The sequence below is a fragment of the Thamnophis elegans genome, chromosome 5 (genome assembly GCF_009769535.1).
Source record: "Thamnophis elegans isolate rThaEle1 chromosome 5, rThaEle1.pri, whole genome shotgun sequence".
NCBI lineage: Eukaryota > Metazoa > Chordata > Lepidosauria > Squamata > Colubridae > Thamnophis > Thamnophis elegans.
In genome coordinates, this window is record NC_045545.1 from 52,949,391 (window position 1) to 52,969,068 (window position 19,678).

Here is a 19,678-nt window from a genome sequence, read left to right on the forward strand (position 1 = left end):
GTTTTAAATTACAACAATCCCCCTCTGCTTCAAAGTATCAATAAAATAAATTATTAGCAATTATAAATATAAATATATTACTAATAAATTAACTGTATAATCATTCACAGGCCTGTGGAAATTTGCATACTCTGTTCTAAATATTCTTGAAACACATTCATAATACCTTTTCTTTCATTCCTTGACCATCTTTAATCAGGAGAATAAATTTATGCTTTATGCAAGGAATAGGAAGGTTCCACATTTTATGAAATTGAAATTTTAATTATTGATGGCAATCTTGCTACTTCTGCAAACATTTTATAAAATTAACACAAGTGCCAATTTGGATTCAAATGAGTCAAATTCAATCCTTTCATTAAATCAATCATTAACAATATTTAAAGAACAAAATGCATCATTTAATAGTAAGGGAATCAGTATTATTTCTATACTAAACCTGAAAAATATCTTTTAAAGTCCTAAAAAAGAGGGAGGCTTTGAATTCCTAAATTGTTTTATCTCACTAGAATTCTTTATGGTATAGAATTCCTTTTAAATCTATTTCAGCAAGTAATCATCAAATGGCCATGAAGGAAAATAAGCTTTCTAGACTGATAGTTGTTGATATGCCCAAATAGTCAGCATTTTTGTCAAAAGTCTTGAGAAAATAATTCACCCCCCCCCCCAAAAAAAAACAATGAATTCTGTGGTTGGTTTTCTATATCTCTAAGGTGTATGAACATTAATTTAGTTATTAGTATGAACTGCTATATTATTGAAAATCATAGGAAAAACAAAATAAAGATGGACTTTGTTATTTGCATAGGTCTGTACCAGTGAAAAAGCAAGAGATAATAAAAGCATGACTCAGTACTTCTATAGGAACTGCCTACAAACTGTTTTCAGCTTATTCCAATAAATGCCTCAACGTCAAAGAAAAAAGGACTACTCCAACTAAGTATCTTCACTGAGATAGTGAAAAAGCCACCAATCAGGTGAGTTACTCTGAAATCATGTGGAACTTCACAAGCAGACTGACTAAGCAAGATCCACTGTGACCAAGCAAGGGAAAATAGGAACGAATACAGGGCATAGGTGATATAATTCTTTAAAAATATGTTAACTGCATTAACAAATCACTGTGCACCTATGCAAAGTGCTGTAATGAAAAACAAAGTAAAAACTGCTGTTCAAATGTTCTTACTCCTAAAAAGTTTCTCCTAACATTCATCTGGAATCTGTCTTCCTGTCACATAAAACTATTATTCACTCTAATTTACTAAGAATGTATTACTATTATTTTTCTCTTCATTCCTAGTATCTATCTCTCCCCACTTTGACTATAACCACATTGCTTGTATCTTTCAATTTATATTGTTTTTATTTACTGTTTCCTAGTACGATTTGATAGCTTATTAGTAACCTTGACTATCACTACTGTGTTTCCCCAAAAATAAGACAGGGTCTTATTTTCTCTTAACCCCTGAAATAAGCACTTGGCCTTATTTTCAGGGCCGTCTTATTATTTTTGAGATGCAGGAGGCACCTCATGGCTGCTGCTATGTTGCAATATTTTGGGGGAGGGCTTATTTTTGGAGGAGGGATTATTTTAGCGCATGCATTCAAAATCCCAATTGGGTGTATTATCCTGGGAGGTCTTATTTTCAGGGAAACAGGATAAGTGTTGTATCGTTTTATTCTTGATGAATGTATTTTTATTCTCCTTACATACACTGAGACCATATGCATCAAATTCCTTGTGTGTCCAATCACACTTGGCCAATAAATAATTCTATTTTATTTTATTCTATTTAATAAAATATAATTTATAGAGCACACCATATTCTAGTCATTTTTAGAAATGCATGGGTCACTGATAATTACCTTTTATTTTAGCAAGTATGATATCAGGAACAATAGCAATGCTATGTGGTATTCAGGATTGGTAATGATCCTCCACTTCTTGCTGAAAGCCAATGTAAAGAATCTCACAAGGATCTGGGAAACAAATATTTAAATTAATAATGGCTAAAGTTATAAGGAGTAATTTTGTGTGTAACAATATTCTTCAGGTTGAAGTACAAATTCGTAACAATTAGAGATAAAGTTCCTTTGAAGTTGAAATCAGGCCGCAATAATTCATGGACAGATATATATGGTCTTCTGCTGGTGTTTTTTTTTAATTATTATTTTTTAATCTAGTTTAAAACCCTGGGATTTCCTGATGAGGAAACCACCCAAAAACCACCCAAGTCTGACTCTGCTTGACTTTTCCAAATCATTCAAGGTTAGCCAAAAGCTAGTTGGAAGCCATCCCCTTTTTAGGGATTCTGAACAGTATGTTGTTTTAGCAAATAGCAACACCTGGTTAAGCTTTTCTGGGCTCAGAATTATACATCTTAAATTGTACATCTTATTTTACATCTAAAATAAATGTAAATGAGAATAATCCTGTTTAGCTAAGGTTTTTTTTTTTTTGACAAAACGACACTGAATTTTCTCTACACAATGTAGGAAACATGAAAATTACAAAAGGGGAGAAATGGAATCAGAATAATTCAGTACTGCATAATGGCTGATGGGAATGAGAAAACATTTCTTCTGCTGCAGCGCCATGCTTATGCAGTGGTTGTGATCTTATTATTTTAAAAATATTTTATTTTGGGGTCTTGCAGACATCAGAAGAGCCACACTGTGGCCCATTCACTACTATTGGAGTTATTTAACATTTGTTACATAAACTCTTTATTTAAATACATACAAAAACAATCCATTGCAGAAGCATAAAAGACACCTCAGACATCCAAGCATATTGAATTGTGTCCTTTGATAAGCTTTTTGATCTGCTGTGAATCTTCTAGGCCTATTTCCCAGAAAGTTCATCATCATCATCATCATCATCATAGCAATAGCAATAGCAGTTAGACTTATATACCGCTTCATAGGGCTTTCAGCCCTCTCTAAGCGGTTTACAGAGTCAGCATATTGCCCCCAACAACAATCTGGGTCCTCATTTTACCCACCTCGGAAGGATGGAAGGCTGAGTCAACCCTGAGCCGGTGAGATTTGAACAGCCGAACTGCTGAACTGCAGTCAGCTGAAGTAGCCTGCAGTGCTGCATTTAACCACTGCGCCACCTCGGCTCATCATCATCATCATTATATTGCAAGGTTAATCTTTGGTGAGATTCACAGCCTTTGGGGCTGGTTGGTAGCTCAACAACTTGAGTCCTAACCAAGGACCTAGGAACTGTTAAGGTAAGTCCAAGGATATAAGCTGTTCCAAGTAGGGTGGTTTTTTGTAGAACCAGAATGTTCAAGTCTGATAAATTTAAAAATATCAGCGAGGTAGCCCTTTGGGTATTGCTCCAAGGGCTCCAAATTACAATCGGGACAACACACGATTTCTTTTTCCACAGGGCTACCTCGCTGATATTGAAGTTCCACAGTCGCTCAACTTCAATTTGCAAGTCCCAGTACTTTGTGATATTATTATTATTATTATTATTATTATTATTATTATTATTATTATTATTATTATTATTATACAATTGTATCACAGCGGCCAGTTGTTTCGCCGGATTTGGCATTGGTTACTAGTCGGGCCTCACCCAGGGGCCTAGGACGTCGTAACGTATTTTCATAATATGCGTGCAGATCCAAGCAGTGCGGCTTTTTGCATTTGACTGATGGTGATTTTGTCAATTTTTAACTGTTTTAAATGTAATTCCAGTGCTTTTGGAATAGCACCCAGTGTGCCAATTACCACTGGAATTATCACTGCTGGTTTGTGCCATAGTCGTTGAATTTCGATTTTTAAGTCCTGGTATTTTGTGATTTTTTCCTTCTCGGCAAACCTGCTATCACCTGGTATTGCAATGTCTATGATTGTGACCTTATTTTTCTCAGCCAGTGTGATGTCTGGTGTATTATGCGCCAGTATTTTGTCTGTTTGTATGCGAAAATCCCACAAGATCTTGACCATCTGATTTTCAGTGACTTTTTCAGGCTTATGTTCCCACCAGTTTGTTGCTGTTTTAATATTATAATTTTTGCACAAATTCCAATGGATCATTTGTGCTACTGAATTGTGCCGCAATTTATAACCAGTCTGCGTGATTTTTTTACAGCAGCTGAGTATGTGATCAACAGTTTCATCAGCTTCTTTGCAAAGTCTGCATTTGGCATCATCATTTTTCGATTTTAGCCTTAATGGCATTTGTGCGGATAGTTTGTTCTTGCGCAGCCAGGATTAGTGACTCTGTTTCTTTCTTTAATGTACCTGTTGTTAACTATAACCAAGTTTTTTCACTGTCCACTTTATCTTTTATTTTTTCCAGAAATTGGCCATGCAATGGTTTTTTCTGCCAACGCTCCATTCTTGATTTTATCACATCTTTTCTGTATTCTTGTTTCATCTGTTGGACCTTCAATAGATTTTTGTTCTTTACTTCGATTAATAGATGTTCTTGACTTTCTTTTAAATAATCAGCCAGTGCATGTTTTTCTTCTTCAACTATTTGCTTCACTTGTAATAATCCTCTGCCACCTGATTTTTGGGGCAGGTATAGTCTATCAGTATCACCACGTGGATGTAAACTGTAGTGCATTGTCATTAGTTTCCTGGTTTTTCGGTCCAAAATGTACAAATCAGCTTGTGTCCAGTTAACTATACCAGCTGTGTATCTTATAACTGGTATTGCCCAGGTATTTATGGCCTTGATTGTATTTCCACCATTCAATTTAGATTTCAAAATTTTCCTAACTCTGTTGGTGTACTCTCCCCTAACAATAATTTTTACTTCTCCAGGCTTGATGTTATCCAACTGCTGTAGGCTTCATTTTTATTGCATTTAATAGAGTTGGCCATTGGGCATTTCAATTCCCTCACATGTAGTGATTTTGCCCCTTTTTATGGATACAGTGGCACATTTTTCCATGCCAAACTGCATTGAAATATCGGTGCTGAATACTCCGACTGTTGTTGTTGTTGTTAGCTGATCATCTAATATCAAATGCAGGGATGCAATGTCTTATCTCAGGATGCTAAGAAAATGCAGGCAGTGTGGTGGGGGAGTGATTTTCTACAGAAACAGCAGCAAATTCAGAAAGCTGTCCTCTGTAGCTCTCTGCTTGCCCTCCCCAATTTTGGCTTATAACTGCAGGAAACCACATGAAAAGAAGCCCTTTAAAAGCAAGTTGCAGGGGGGAGGGTAACCCATCTGGTAGAAGGGACATGTATCTGAATACTTGTGGGCTACAGCAGCCCAAATGTGAGCAGCCTGAGGCCAGAGCTCTTGTATTTCTAGCAGCTGAGCACCACCTGCTCAGCTCAGGAGACAGACATGGGAAGTCAAGCAGAAAGATTGTACTGAAGTCTGTGGGAATTCACAGCCAAGCCTGTCCCCCATCCTCCACTCCCCCTCTCCTCACTGGCAGCATGAACTGCCAAGCATGAAGATCGCTTGCAGCTGCTGAGCTGAAGAAGGAGGGCCAAGCACAGGTCCACCCTCTTTGGGAGGGAGGATGTAGAAGGTACAAGAGCACCTGATTCCTAAAACCATAAAATCAAAGCAGAACTAAAACTAATATTTTATCAAATAATTTTAACTGCATTTTTTAAAAGACAGATACAGAAAAAAGGATACAGAAAAATAGTAATATCCAACAAATTAATTATGAAATTGCAACAGCAAAGCAAACAAAAAGGAAAAATATATAAAGCCCAACAGACATGGAATAATTTTTTGTTGGATGAATTTAAGCTTCAAATTCAAACAAGCATTCATTTACATTCCTTTCCTAGACATTCTAATTCTTTATTCCATAAGTCATAAATATCAGTAATTTCAAAACCAGCTTATTTTTAGCAGCTAGTAAAATGTTTATAATTTGAACCACTAATTCCACTAATTTTAACAATTTCACTACTCCAATTCAAGGTATATTGTTTAGTTTTACTCTTCAATATATATCCTCGTGAAATCGGATTATCCAATCCTGTATAAAATGATACACCATCAAGCATATGATGTAGGTGGCTACCCATAAAACCTACTCATCCTATAGTAAATCAGTTTGTTTTCCAAATATCATGGGATAATGGGTTGCTCCTCTAGACAAATGAAAAGAGTGTTTACTGCCTTCACTTGAACTAGAACAGAAGCAACCAGAAGTTGTGTAAATGTTATGATTATTTCTAGTAGTATTTGTACATGGGGTAATCTCTACCAAAAGAAAAGCTGTTCATTGATGAAATACAGCTTCTGAATGAGACATGCATTAGTGTATGTCTAATAGAAACCTTATTTTTTTAAAAAAACTGGCCAAATCCAACTCATCTGGAAGACATTGGTGGTAGGTATGTAACAGAATGAGTTATTTGCATTGCTTGACTTCGTGAAATGTCTGTATATTCAGCATGCCTGTTTTTGCAGGTATAGATATACAAAAGGATTACCTGGATATTAAAGTATCCCAGAATCAACTGGTCAACTGTACAGTTCTTACTTTATTATTTTAAAAGGTTATATCTTTTTAATTTTTGTCCTGTGCTTCTTGAAAAGAATGAGGCTGGAACACATCTATTACTTTATCATAACAGAGGACCTGACCTGGGTCACTCACATTGCAGCACTGATCAAAAGGGCCCAGCAGAGATTATACTACCTGAGACTTCTCAGGAAACAACAAACGAATGAAAAACCGCTGGTGACCTTCTAACGCTATACCATAGAGAGTATTTTAACTTATTGCACCTGTGTATGTTTGCCAATTGCACAGTGGCAGATAGGACAGCACTCCAGAGGGTTACCATCATTGGCCAGAGGACCATTATTTGCCCACTCCCCTCTTCAGAAGAGTTTTATAGCTCCCGCTGCCTTAAGAAAGTTCAAAACATTCTTAAAGATCCATCTCATCCTGGGCACCCCCTTTTTTTAAAACTATTACCATCTGGCAGACAGTACAGGATAATAAAAACAAGGACAAATAGGCTGAAAAACAGCTTCTATCCCAGGGCAGTAACTATATTGAATTCTACGGTATAGTGCAATATTAATGCAATATTGGGATTTCAATTTCAATTGTATAGCATGTGAAGGATGTTTGTGTGTGTTTATTTTTATAGTTATAATGTACACTGAAGATGGCATTTAATTTTGTTGTATGATGTGCAATGACAATAAAGTAAACTAAACTAAACTATTTCCACGCAGAGCAACTATAATCCCGGCAGGTTCTGAAAGAAAGTCATCTTCGGTCTGATCTTTTACCAAGCATTCATTTACATCAGGGGTGAGGAACTATGTATCTTTTATGACTTGTGGACTTCAAATCCCAGAACCAGGCTGGATCAGGAATTCTGGGAGTTGAAGTCCACAAGTCATTAAAGAGACATAGTTTCCCACCTCTGATTTACATGAATGAGTAACTGAACTAAAGGAAGCATGGGCCTCGGTGGAAAATAAGGACATCATTAATCTTGTGTAAATAATGATGAAATAGGACACGGGTAGATATCAATTAAGCCCTGAATTACCAAATGTTTGACTCTAGATTCTTTTAAAAGTAAATTATGTTATCCTAACTTAAAACCAGCCCCAAGGATCTCCAGCCAATCGAGAGTCGATTTTTTTTAAGCACCATTGTTTTCTTGCAGACTGCATTTTCTTATTCAACGTGTATCATCACAAATAACACTCGTCTTTGCTAAACTTTTAATCAGTGGGAATGGCACACTAAGTGGCATAAGAAAATTTTAGACACCTTGCAGTCCAGAGAAAAAAATTAAATGGTAAGCATGTGCATCTCTGTGTATACATGCAAGACAGCAAAATGACAGGCAGAAACCATCAATATTTCTTTGTGCTTCCCTGATCAAAGAGAGCATGAGATTAATAGTCTTGGTAGAAGTAGGATATATTCACGGCAATATGCAGAAACCAATAATGATTATACAACTGAATAAACAATAGTATCCAAGTATTATTTATAAAAAGTTATATGATTTCAAAGGAGACAAAAGAGACATACTTAAGTTATTTTCAGCATCTTCCCCAAGATGCTGCTCTAGGATTTCAGGCACTCTGACACAGGACACCCACCCCACCAACCATAAGGTTGTCTTAGCTTCTTTCCATTCATTCCTTGAAAACTCAACTATTCATCCTACAATTTCAATATGTGGGAAGGTAAAACCAGCAAAAGGAAACAAGAATGGGTGTGTTCACAGGTGGATGATAAGATAAGGCAAAGGAGCATAGTTCTGATCTTGCATTAATGAGCTGTCCAAATGCACCATCAAAACAATGCCATAGTATACTCTTGGACTAAACAGGCAACATACTCAACTTCATTAGCTTAATAAGCTAATGCTTAGAATTAACTAAGCTAATTTGTTTTGCATTGCATTGTTTCAATCTTGTAAAAATATTAGAAAAATTGGATCAAATGAAAATGTAAAGCCCATATACTAGGCACGAGTACAATAGTATCCTCATGCTCATAACCTCAGAAGTTGATTTAAAGAAGCCTTCAAGTGGAAGAACTATATGAAAAACACAACTACTAAAATATCTTAAGGTTGCCTGATCTCCCATGAATTTGTATTTTCTCCCATTAAGCAAAGCCATACTAGGGACCACTGGTATGTATTGTAGCCGTGAATTTAACAGATTAACTCTTTGTACATAAGAAGTTATTTTCATTTGTTCTAATAATTCATTCACCATTTATGTTGAATGCCTGACCCCATATTTTAGTATTTTCTGTTATGTAAAATTAAATATGTTTTAGAGCAGTGATGGCGAACCGTTTTCGCCTCGGGTGCCAAAACATGTGCATGTATGCTATCGCACATGCTTACATGCCCACCCCCGCATCATGCCTTTTGCACATGCGTGCATGATCCCCTCCCCGTTGCCCCGCACATGCAGACACAGCTTTCTTGGAGCCTGGGAAGGGTGAAAACACCCCCCCCCAGGCCAGAAACAGCCCGTAAAATTTAGATGGTACATTCTTAGCATCTCCTGCAACATTTCTCATCTCTTACAATAACAATTTTAAAAATTCTTAGTATCATACAACCACCTGAAAGATTTGCCAAAATCAACTCCTTCACGCCAGTTGCACTCCTAACACTATATAAGCTTCACTGCTGGGTCACTCTATTACTTCTCAGAAGTAAATTCTGCACAGCTTTCATTTTCTATACAGAAGTTTCGGTCCAAATCAGCCATGCATGACAATTTGCACTGTAGGAACAGTCAGCTGCATCACTCAGGCAAAGACACAAAGTGGGCCAGCTTTGCACAGGATCAGACATCCAACTGCTCTGTAATGACAGTCACAGCCAAATCCTGATTATTCCTCAGTATATAAGCATCAAAATAATTGACAATTTTTCCCCAGATGGATACAGTATGCTCCACCTGCTAAGAATTTTGGAAAATCTAGTTGAGTACTATCAGGAGCCAAAAGTACAAGTGTATTTGCATACATATAAATCTAATATAGCACATCGCACAATTTACAGGAGTAGTTGAGGCTGCAGCAATGCAAAAATCTATCCTAAGCATTAAAAATAGAGGAACATGCTTCAAACTTAATTATCAACACAAATACTTTTAATTAACTAAAATTAATTGCATATCTAAAACATTAAGTCATTGCTTCTGGCCTTATGGCTGTAATAAACAATTTGTTACATAATTAATTTTTACGCTTGATATTGCTATCATCCCCAACTGTCTTTTCACAGGCCAGATTTTTCCACATGACCATAGGCCATTTCACCTAAGCAAATTGTTTCCAGTTCATCTAACACAATTGTCCTCACCAAGCAGTGTTATAATGACTTGCAGCTGTTTTGTCAGAGTTCTTGGGAAAGCTGTAGAGAAAGTAATTAACCTCCTTCCCTGTACCTATGGAACAGATCACATGAACAAACAGCACTTGCATTCTCCATCATCCCTTGCCAGATAAGGAAAACCTAACATTTTAGGTTAACTCTGTAGCTAGTGAGCAAAAGGGGGAAAAATATGCCTTTGTTGAGCCCATAAACAGCTGCTTTCCACAAAACAAAATTAATGGCCTTTCAAATGCTTGACTCTACATCTGCCATAATCCTGGATCATTTCCTATGTTGCCTAAAGCTGATGGGTATTTCACATCTAAATATTCTGGACAGCATCATGTTGGAAGGAGCTGTGCTATAGCTTTGTTTTTTTCTTTTTTAAATACACAAAGCACAAAAGCTCTTCTTTGAGTTAGTTCCAAGACGAAGCAGCCGGTATTTAACTTGGTATTTAACTTGGAACGTTCTGTCTTTCCTGACTGTATCAGCACAAAACTAATATATCACTTATTTTGCAAGGTGTCTCTTCCCTTTATCTCAGTATAAAAGAAACCAAAGTGTTCCCTCTTTTTAGGTGCAACCTTGTTCAAACAGTGCCTCCAGCTTCTGTCCACAACAGAATCATTCATTCATAATATTTTTGGGTGGCACAGACCATCCCTTTCCAATAATGAACAGGACACTCCACCTCTGTTCAGAGATTCCTACTGAATAAAAATACATCAAAGTGCTGCAGTACAATACTGCCTAGTACAGCATTATCCATTTAAACACTCCCATCAACAGAAATCCTTCTCCAAGGGCAGAATCCAGGCTATTATTCTAATACTCTGTGTACAAAAAAATTCTTCTTTGGATATTTCTAGAGTCAGCACTAGGCAGCCACGAGCAATTATTCATTATCATATCTGCTCCTATTTATGACTTTTAAAGTTTAAAAAGCAGACTGACTAGCAAGTTCTTGGAATCAACTCAACACTGGTAGTAATGACCTTCCAGGCCTTTCCCAGACATTTCTGCAGAAGCCCCCAAACTGGAATTTTTGGCATGCAAAGCAACTGCTACCTTACATGCAAATGAATGGACAGCGTATGCTGACAAGCCTATCATGTTGATTGCCTACTGTAAATCTTAAATGTTCAACAATACTTCACCTTTACCCACAAGGAAGATAATCCTGAAATTAAAACTCTCTATCTCCCCCCCCCCCAATAAGAATCATTAAGCAGAAACATCAAATTTCTACATAAATTTTGTGCAATGCCAGATTTCCCTCGGTGAGAGCCTGGGTGTTTCCAGATGCAGCTGAAATCAATCTTTAAGACTCCCCTCCCTCTGGCAAAGGGGCTGTATGCATGTGGATAGCTATGTGGGAATAGGCATCCTTGCACACTTATCCCCCAAAAGGGAAATTCCAGGGTAAAATAGATACTGATTAAATTAATGGTTTAATAACATTCATTGCCTGTAAATTAAGACAATCCATTTATTAAATCGACACCCCACCTGTATAAACGAACCAGTTTTTCCTTCACAAACAGAAGCACACAAACCTATACTGGCCCCTTCCCGTCCAGCAAAAATAGCAAAAAAGAAGGGGGGGTGGGGGAAATTAGGATGCAGATGGGAGAAGGAAAAGGAAAGGAAAGAACAGATCTGGATGGAAATAAACTAGAGGAAGAGATAAGTAGACAGAGGAGAGAAATGTGAAAGAGAATCCCTGTTTAGGAATGACAAAAAGGGCAAACAGTACAGCCCCACACCACCTCCAGTTTGGGAAGGCTAATTTTCAAAGGTATCCTCAGCATATGTTCATCATTTGCACTTCCTCCAAGTTAGTAGATTTACCTCTACTGCCTAAATCGTACAAACAGGCTGAAGAACAGCTTTTATCCGTTGGCTGTCAGACTCCTGAATGCAAAGTAATATCATAACGATGTAGTATGATAGACTTGCAGAGCTGGCGCAACATGTTCATATTGGTGCAATATATTATAATGTAATGTATGTAATATATGTATAGAGGATTGTGTGCTGTTAGTATGATTTATTGGGTTAGGGATTTTCTTTCTTTCACTGTGAGTTATTGATATGTATTTATGTTGTGTGTGTGTGGGGGGGGAGTCCACTAAGGGAGGCTCAGCCAATCTCATTGTACACATGTTGTACCCTGACAATAAAGGCTGAATTGAATTGAATTGGAATTAAATGATAGATGTTTAATGGGGGGGGGGGTGAGGGAAGGGAAATCATCTTCCCTTCTGCCTCATCTTGCAAAAATCCAGAGGACCATTAGATTAGGGGTCCCCAATCCCCAGTCCATGGACCGACACCAGTCCATGGCATGCCAGCAATTGGGCCACATAAAGAAGCGAAGCTCCATCTGTGGGATGCAGGCAGTATGCAAAACCACACACCTCTGGTCCGCGGAAAGGCTTTTCTCCATGGCACCGGTCCCTGGTGCCCAAAAGGTTGGGGGCCACTACACTAGATGACAGCATACCAACTGGTAAATATGGCATTCTTTGTATACCCAACAGTCATGTACTTCATATTTTCATGCTGACCTGAGTAGGTGGAGTTGATTCAAGACACCAGAGAGTATCAGATTGGATAAAGGTTGACATGAAGTTTGGTGATAGCTATGGTGGATTTAAAATTCCCTGCTGCTCCAAACCAAGTGCCTGCTACTTTTCCTTGAAATAAATGAAACTGTTCAGCCTGCCCCAGTCATGTTATGCCTTTTGTTTGCTAAAAATCCATGGCAATGTAGTCAGTGAGCCCTGACCTGCACAGCTCTACCAGCTGGGGAGGGGCAGCCTTCTTCCATTGCCAGGCAGATTTCACTGCAGATAAAGCTTTTCTAGTTGGCCTTAAATAATAGAGGGACTGGCCTCTTCTAAAGATTGCTGGAAATCAATAGCAAAACTTACCAGACCTCTTCCTTCTTCCCATGTCATTGTCACCAATTAGTGAGTTCAGAGGAATCCTAGAATTGTTCTTGTTGTAATACTATTTATGTTTTTATTTACATTGCCTGGAGGATTGTATTTCGCCTTTGGGGATGATGAATTCAAGATAATAATAAATTATTACATGTGATGGGATTATTTGTATGCTTAAAGGAAAGATAGCATAAAGCTTAGGAAGCGAGGTAAGCACTGTAATGTATAACTGGAGTTTAACAATTGTTGGCTTTTAACCAATATAAAAAAAATTAAAACCCTAAATCAACTATTGTGCTAGGGTGGATCACACACCTTCTCAGTAACCACTAAAATGAAAAAGAGTAAGACATCTTTAGAACTGCTTCAATGTTACATTGTAATGACATAATGCAGTATTGGATTACAAGGCTACTAGCATCACAGTGGAGATGATACAGAAACAGTTGCGAAGGACATAAAATCCATGGACCTAAATGAAGGCTGCAGTTTTTCCCCCATCAACCTGTTAAAATACATAGCCTTACACTTACAGACCTCCAAATCCAGTTTCATGTTCCTATTTTTATTTATTTTAATTTTTACAAAGCTGGGCTTCACAGCACAAAGAAAATGAGTTCTAAGCAACCTGTATTTGGCCCAAAGAGGCATATTTTTTTAATAGGTCAAGAGCTCCTGTTTCCCTTCTGCAAAGGAAATTAGACATCACTCTGCAACTGAAGATTTTTATCCTGCCTTTCATCATTTTAATTAGGACTATTGTAAAATCCCAATAAATCCCACTAGACATTTAACATTAATAATAGATAGTATAATGCATTTGTATAGAACTCCTGGAATAGTTATGAAAGAAGCCCTTTACTCAGGAGTTTGGTGAGAAATTCCAACGATATGCTTGCAATTCTGTGAACCAAATCCTAACCCGACATTCTCCCTCCAATATAAGGAATTCATATGCATCCCTTTTAAGCTCCCCCCCCCCGCCCACGCTCTCTCTCTGATGCCCAATTGTGGATGATGGAGGATGTAGTGCAGCCTATGGATGAGGATTCCAGAAAGCTGGCTGGAGAAGGCTACTTCAGATATTTGTTTTAAGGAGAAAAAAAGGGGGCGGGTGAATTGCATTAGGATTTTCGAGCAGCCTGAAAAGCTTCTACTGCTGTCCACCTTCAAAGTATTAGGTTTTTCCACTCTTCACCGCACCCCTTTTTGTGATCCTATCTCCCTACTTCACTCCCAGCCATTGGGATAGGATGCGGTAGAAACACACTCAGGAGGATCTTACTAATCACACGATGTTAAAACCATTTTTTTAAAAAAAAACACCATCTACCTCTGCAGGTAGGGCGAGGTTATTCCAGGAAATGGGCAGGATCCGCCTCTCTACCATTCACTAGCGAGCTGGGATCAGCCTACAACCTGCTGGTCAATGTTTTAAACGACTCTCCCAAGGTTGGGCGGCTGCAACAGTTCTCCCTCATGCCTGACTAGCAAGGTCTGTCTTCCTGCCCCAGTCCCTTTTCACAAAGGCATTCCGCCACTCGATTCCCTGCTCTCTGCAGCTGGTCGCTTTCCTACCTGATTTCCTGGATCCTCTCGTAGCAGTTTCCGAACGAAAGAATTCCTCTCGCCTTTCGTTTGTTCCTCGCTTCTGTTTAGGCTCCCCTCGAGGGGCGGGGGGGGGGATAAATTCCGGGATAGCCCTCCGGATGATCCGTTTAATCCTCTAGCATCTGGCATTAAAATCCACCCAGGAAATGAGTCGCTTCGGAAAGTTAGCCGCCGCTGCCGCCGCCGCCGCCACTGCTGTTGAATGAACCTCACCGGGCTTGCAAATGCGTCGCTGAGCCGAGCGTAGAACGAGGCGGGGGAGACAAGGCGATGCAAAACGTACGAGAGACAATAGAGGAGGGGAAAAGGGAGAGGAGAGGAAACGCGCCCCCTTCTGGAGACCTCGTGCGTCGGCTCGATGAACTCGCCTTCGTCCAACAGCCAACTCCGGGCGCTCCGCTGCATTTCTGGAACGCAGAAAACCAACCCGGTTTTCTGTCTCTTAAGCCTCGCGGACCCAACCCCCCACCCCACCCCACTCCCATTCCAGCCTCGAGGCGATAGAGGTTGATTTTTTACAATCTGGGGCACCCACTAAAGTTGTCTGACAAAACCCTTTGCTTTATTCCACCGTCGAGATGGTTTCAAGCGCCACAGGAAGTTTTGTTTTCCTGGTGGCTTTTCAAAACGCGCTGCAAATTAAATGAGAAAGTTGGCTTGCGACTTTTTTCTTCTTCTTTGCCGTACTCTGTTTTTTCTTTTTTCTTTTGTGAGATCTCATTTTAAACTTGTCGCATGAATGGAATAGAATAGAATTCTTTTATTGGCCAACTGTGATTGGACACACAAGGAGTTTGTCTTTGGTGCATATGCTCTCAGTGTACATGAAGAAAAATAAAATAGAATACATTCATCAAGAATCATAAGATACAACACAATGATAGTCATAGGTTACTAATAAGCTATCAAATTATACTAGGAAACAAATAAAGCAATATAAAATTAAAAGATAAAAGCAACATGGTTATAGTCATAAGTGGAAAGAGAGGTATTAGGAAAGATTAATAGTAATACAGTGTTAGATATTAGTCTTAGTGTTGTGGGGATTAGTTACTGCAGATTTGGAGCAAAACTTGTATCATTTTGTGCGGAACACCTTGAGCGGGGAAAATAGATGTTCAATCGTGCAAGAAAGCTGTAAGCTTTTTAATATATTTTTTAAAAATAGGGAATAAATGATGCAATTTTATGCTACAACTGTTGTCAGGCTCATGTCAATCCTTTTCCATTAACTGCCAGTGCCAACTAACTTCGTGTTAGTTGGCAGCTTCTTTTGTATCATATGAAACCAGTTAGGCATCTAATTTTTGGATTCCAAAACAGTAAGATATTCTTAGTTTCCAGAACACAACTTTTAATGGACATTATATTAGATACAGATGTTGTCACATTAAGAATAGATCCAATCAAATAAGAATAACTTTATGGAAAGGCAGCTGTGTTAGCTTATAAAGTGAGAAAGAGTACTCTGATACCTTAAAGTATCTATCGTAAAAATCATTTCATCAGATAATATTAGGACAAATCTGCCTCAAAGACTAAATCAAAGCAGTACAACATTTTTTTCTTCTTCTGAAAAAATCAGTATAGGTTCACTCTTACTCCTACAACATCTTCCTTCTCTCTTAAATGATTTCTGGAAAAATTGAAAGTACAGAGGATCTTTTATGGTCCTATTTAATAAAAAAAAGTTTTAAAGAAAAACAACAAATAAAATAACATTACTTGGAATTTAGGATGAGAAATAATAGGGGGTGGGAAAGCGACCCAAGAATGGGAAACGGAAAGGAGAGAGGTACAATTTTTTGGAAATGAAATCTGATAAGGTACCCCAAGGAAGTGGGAGTTGAAAGAGAATGTTACCTAGAGCAGTCTCACTCCTGGCCATCTTAAAAATAAAACAATATAGTATAACAATAAATAAATGTCAGGAACAAAGGAAGCATATCTTGACTGAATCCATGCTGAGAAGAAATTCCCAAAGCATGAATTACCACTAGAATTAGGATTAATATTAAGTGTATTATAAGGTGACCAGACGTTCCGCTTTTGGCGGTACAGTCATGATTTTTCACAATTTGTCCCGCGTCCCGCGGTGTTTTAAAAAAGTCCCGATTTTTTAAAAGAATGCACGATGAGTTAGTATCTCAGTTTCACTCCAAAGATTTTGAGAAATCCACCGGTGACTTCTCACTATGCTAGCTGAGAGTTTCCATTAGAGGCCGCCTGAGCTGCTCCCTCCCATTGGCTGGTTGCTCGGGGTCAGGCCCCTCCCCTTTTGCATCCCTATTGGCTGGCGAGCCTCTCTGGCTCTTTTCCCACCCATCAGCGCCCCCACGAAGCGTCCCCACCGTTCGGTTAATTGCTGCCGTACAATCCTGGAAGAAGGGGTGGGGTGAATTCTCCTACGTCGAATCGGGTTCCCGTGCTTCCAAATGGAATTCATTCTTACCGTTCCCTCGTCAGAGAGTTAACAAAGGGTGAGAGCCCCCTGGATGGGTGGACGGGAGAAATTCTAAGTGCTTGCCATGGGTGAGCGGACGAAAGGGCTGCCAGGACTTGCTGCCAGGACTTGCTGTGCGAGGGCGAGGGAAGTGCAAGGTGGGACCTGAGGGAAGCAGAAGGAGGGGGCTCGGAGGGAGGGGGGAAGCCAAGATGGTGGTGGCTGAGGAGAAGGAGGGCTTGCAGCCGCCATGGCCGCCAAGGAATTGCAGGATGACTATAGTGGCTGTGCGCCGGGAGGGCGGCCTGCGGGGCTGGAGGCTGTGTGGTGGCTGCGCGCTGCCGAGCACTAACAGGAGTCGTGGGGCAGGCTGGCCGAGCGGCCTCGCGCACGCAGCTCGCCTCTCCACTCGATGGAGGCTGCCCTGCTGCTGGCGCTGCTGCGCCTCTGCTCATTGTGCCGAAGATGCCACCGCCACCCCCTCGCCGGCTCTTCCCGCCTGTATGCCCACTACCTAGGAGCCGCCCGAAGCCTTCCTGCCTACCACTGGCTGCACCATGGCTGACTCGTCCCGGGTGGGCTGGAAGTCTTCGGGCGGCTCCTGGGTGGCGGGTGTCCGTGCGGGAAGAGCCGGCGAGGGGGTGGCAGTGGCGTTGCGCCGAAGCATCACCAGCAGCAGGGCAGCCTCCATCAGGCGGCGAGGTGAGCTGCGTGCATGAGGCTGCTCGACAAGCCCGCCCTCTCTGATGAGGAAACGGTGAGAATGAATTCCATTTGGGAGCGCGGGAACCTGATTCAACGTAGGAAAATTCACCACACCTCTTCTTCCAGGACCGTACGGCAGCAATTAACCAATCGGTAGGGACGCTTCGTGGGAGTGGGGGTGGGTGGGAAAAGAACTGGAGAGGCCCGCCAGCCAATAGGGATGCAAAAGGGGAGGGGCCCCGAGCAACCAACTAATGGGTGGGAGCAGCTCAGGCGGCCTCTAATGGCGGAGCAGAGGCACAGCAGCACCAGCAGCAGGGCAGCCTCCATTGGGTGGCGAGGCGAGCTGTGTGTGCGAGGCCACTCAGCCAGCCCGCCTCGCAACTCCTGCTAGTGCTCGGGCTGGAACACTTTGGGCGGCCAGAGGGTGAAGATGAGGCCAGGCAAGAAGAAGGACCTGGGCACGCTGGGCTACGTTTTTGGCACCCCTTTGATTCTCCCCCCGCCCGGTCAATGGTGTCTCGCTTTACCAATCTTAAAATCTGGTCACTTTAGTGTATTAACTGTACAACTACAATGTCACTGTGAGAACCTGTTGCAAGAATGCATTACTGAAATTGATTTGGTACATTGAGAAAAAGGACCCTTATGCATTTAAAACCAAGTATGAACAGAATTTAATCATTTGGCTTCTATGGCAACCTGAGGTTGCTGTCATTCCCACAAGTGATTAATGACTTGACTTTGATGGCTGCGGCTGAGTAATAATTAACTTTTGAGACCCCTCTGATGTTGAATTGAAAGGAATAGAGCATTTTTTTTGTTCATAGGTGTACATTCCATTAATCTGGAAAGAATGGGTTTTTTTGAATTATTGCTTCCAATTATTTAACTATGTAGTATATTCACAAACATACCCTGAGCCTTCCTGAAGGCAAGAATACTGTAATTCAAACTTCTTTTCACATTAACATATTATTCTAGAATGGTATCTTTTCTTTTCTTGCAGTGATTGAATACAGCTTGTACTTTCCCTCACAGGGACTGAGAAATTTCATATAACTAAGCAGACATTTCCACTTGAGTAAGCAATTATATTTGAAAGAGTTAACGGTAAAAAGGAAATGAAGCCATTAAATAACACAGTGGCGGGATACCAACAAAGCTGACACCAACCAGAGCATAGAAAAACTCAAATAGTGAAAGGTTGGAAGCTAAGGAGAGACCTGGCCAGTGGTGAAATTCTATTTTTTTTACTACCGGTTCTGTGGGCGTGGCTTGGTGGGTGTGGTATGGCTTGGTGGGCATGGCAGGAGAAGGATACTGTAAAATCTCCATTCCCATCCCACTCTGGGGCCAGCCAGAAGTGGCAATTGCCGGATCTCCGAACTCAAAATTTCCGCTCCTGAACCTGTCAGAACCTGCTGGATTTCACCTCTGGAACTGGACCATAGAATTTTGAAGTCAGACATGACTGAATGGATATTGTGGTCATTGTCGTGTCGTCGTCATCATCATCATCATCACCATCATCATCATCTAAACATTTTAGACAGAAATGAAGCTTCTTAGAAGTTAAACCCACGAAACATCTAAACACAATAAAGATGCCATTTAATAGACTGCAATTTTCTTGTCTATCAGTCGCTCATACTTTTATCATACATACATAATATAGGAGAAAAACTAAATGCTATTTAATGTCTTTTTATTTATCTTTAATTCAAATTAAATGTAGTTAACATTATTCTGAATCAGTACTGAAACCTTTTTTTCTCTCCGTCTCCTTAAAAATGCCAATTTAGTGACACTGTTCAGAACTTTATCCCAGGTTTTTGGAACTGACATGGCCTCATGTTGTATATGTCAGATTATTTCAAAATTCTAAGAATTTGTCAACAGGTAAAATGCTTAAAAATATACATTTTACTATCTTGATTGATAAGTAAATATAAACTGTCCTTAGTCATTTGATCTCATAAAGGTGTTATGTTAATACTGTATAGATTTTGATGGTCATCTGGACTTCTGCAACGTAGATCTGGTAGTAGCATTATACAATTGCAATAACATCTATACTTTTATTTATTTGAATTTATTGAAATTATTTACATTAATAATATTGAATTTTATTTCA

At 39.8% G+C, this 19,678-nt stretch overlaps 1 protein-coding gene and 1 long non-coding RNA gene across 3 annotated transcripts in view; one reads left to right on the forward strand and one right to left on the reverse strand.

Annotated features, from left to right (window-relative positions):
- PIK3C2B (phosphatidylinositol-4-phosphate 3-kinase catalytic subunit type 2 beta) overlaps positions 1–14,779 on the reverse strand; it is a 110,463-nt gene extending 95,684 nt beyond the window's left edge. The window contains exons 1-2 of one of the 2 annotated variants that reach the window (XM_032218178.1): positions 14,361–14,779; positions 1,867–1,980 (exon numbers count right to left, since the gene is read on the reverse strand). The gene's annotated coding sequence lies outside the window, so the exon portion shown is untranslated. The remainder of the gene's footprint in view (positions 1–1,866; positions 1,981–14,360) is intronic. The other variant, XM_032218179.1, reaches the window with a different exon arrangement.
- LOC116509176 lies at positions 819–18,708 on the forward strand. Its single transcript, XR_004255476.1, has 2 exons — positions 819–977; positions 18,551–18,708. It is a non-coding gene; the product is annotated as an uncharacterized LOC116509176 (long non-coding RNA).
- Positions 18,709–19,678: the final 970 nt, after the last annotated feature.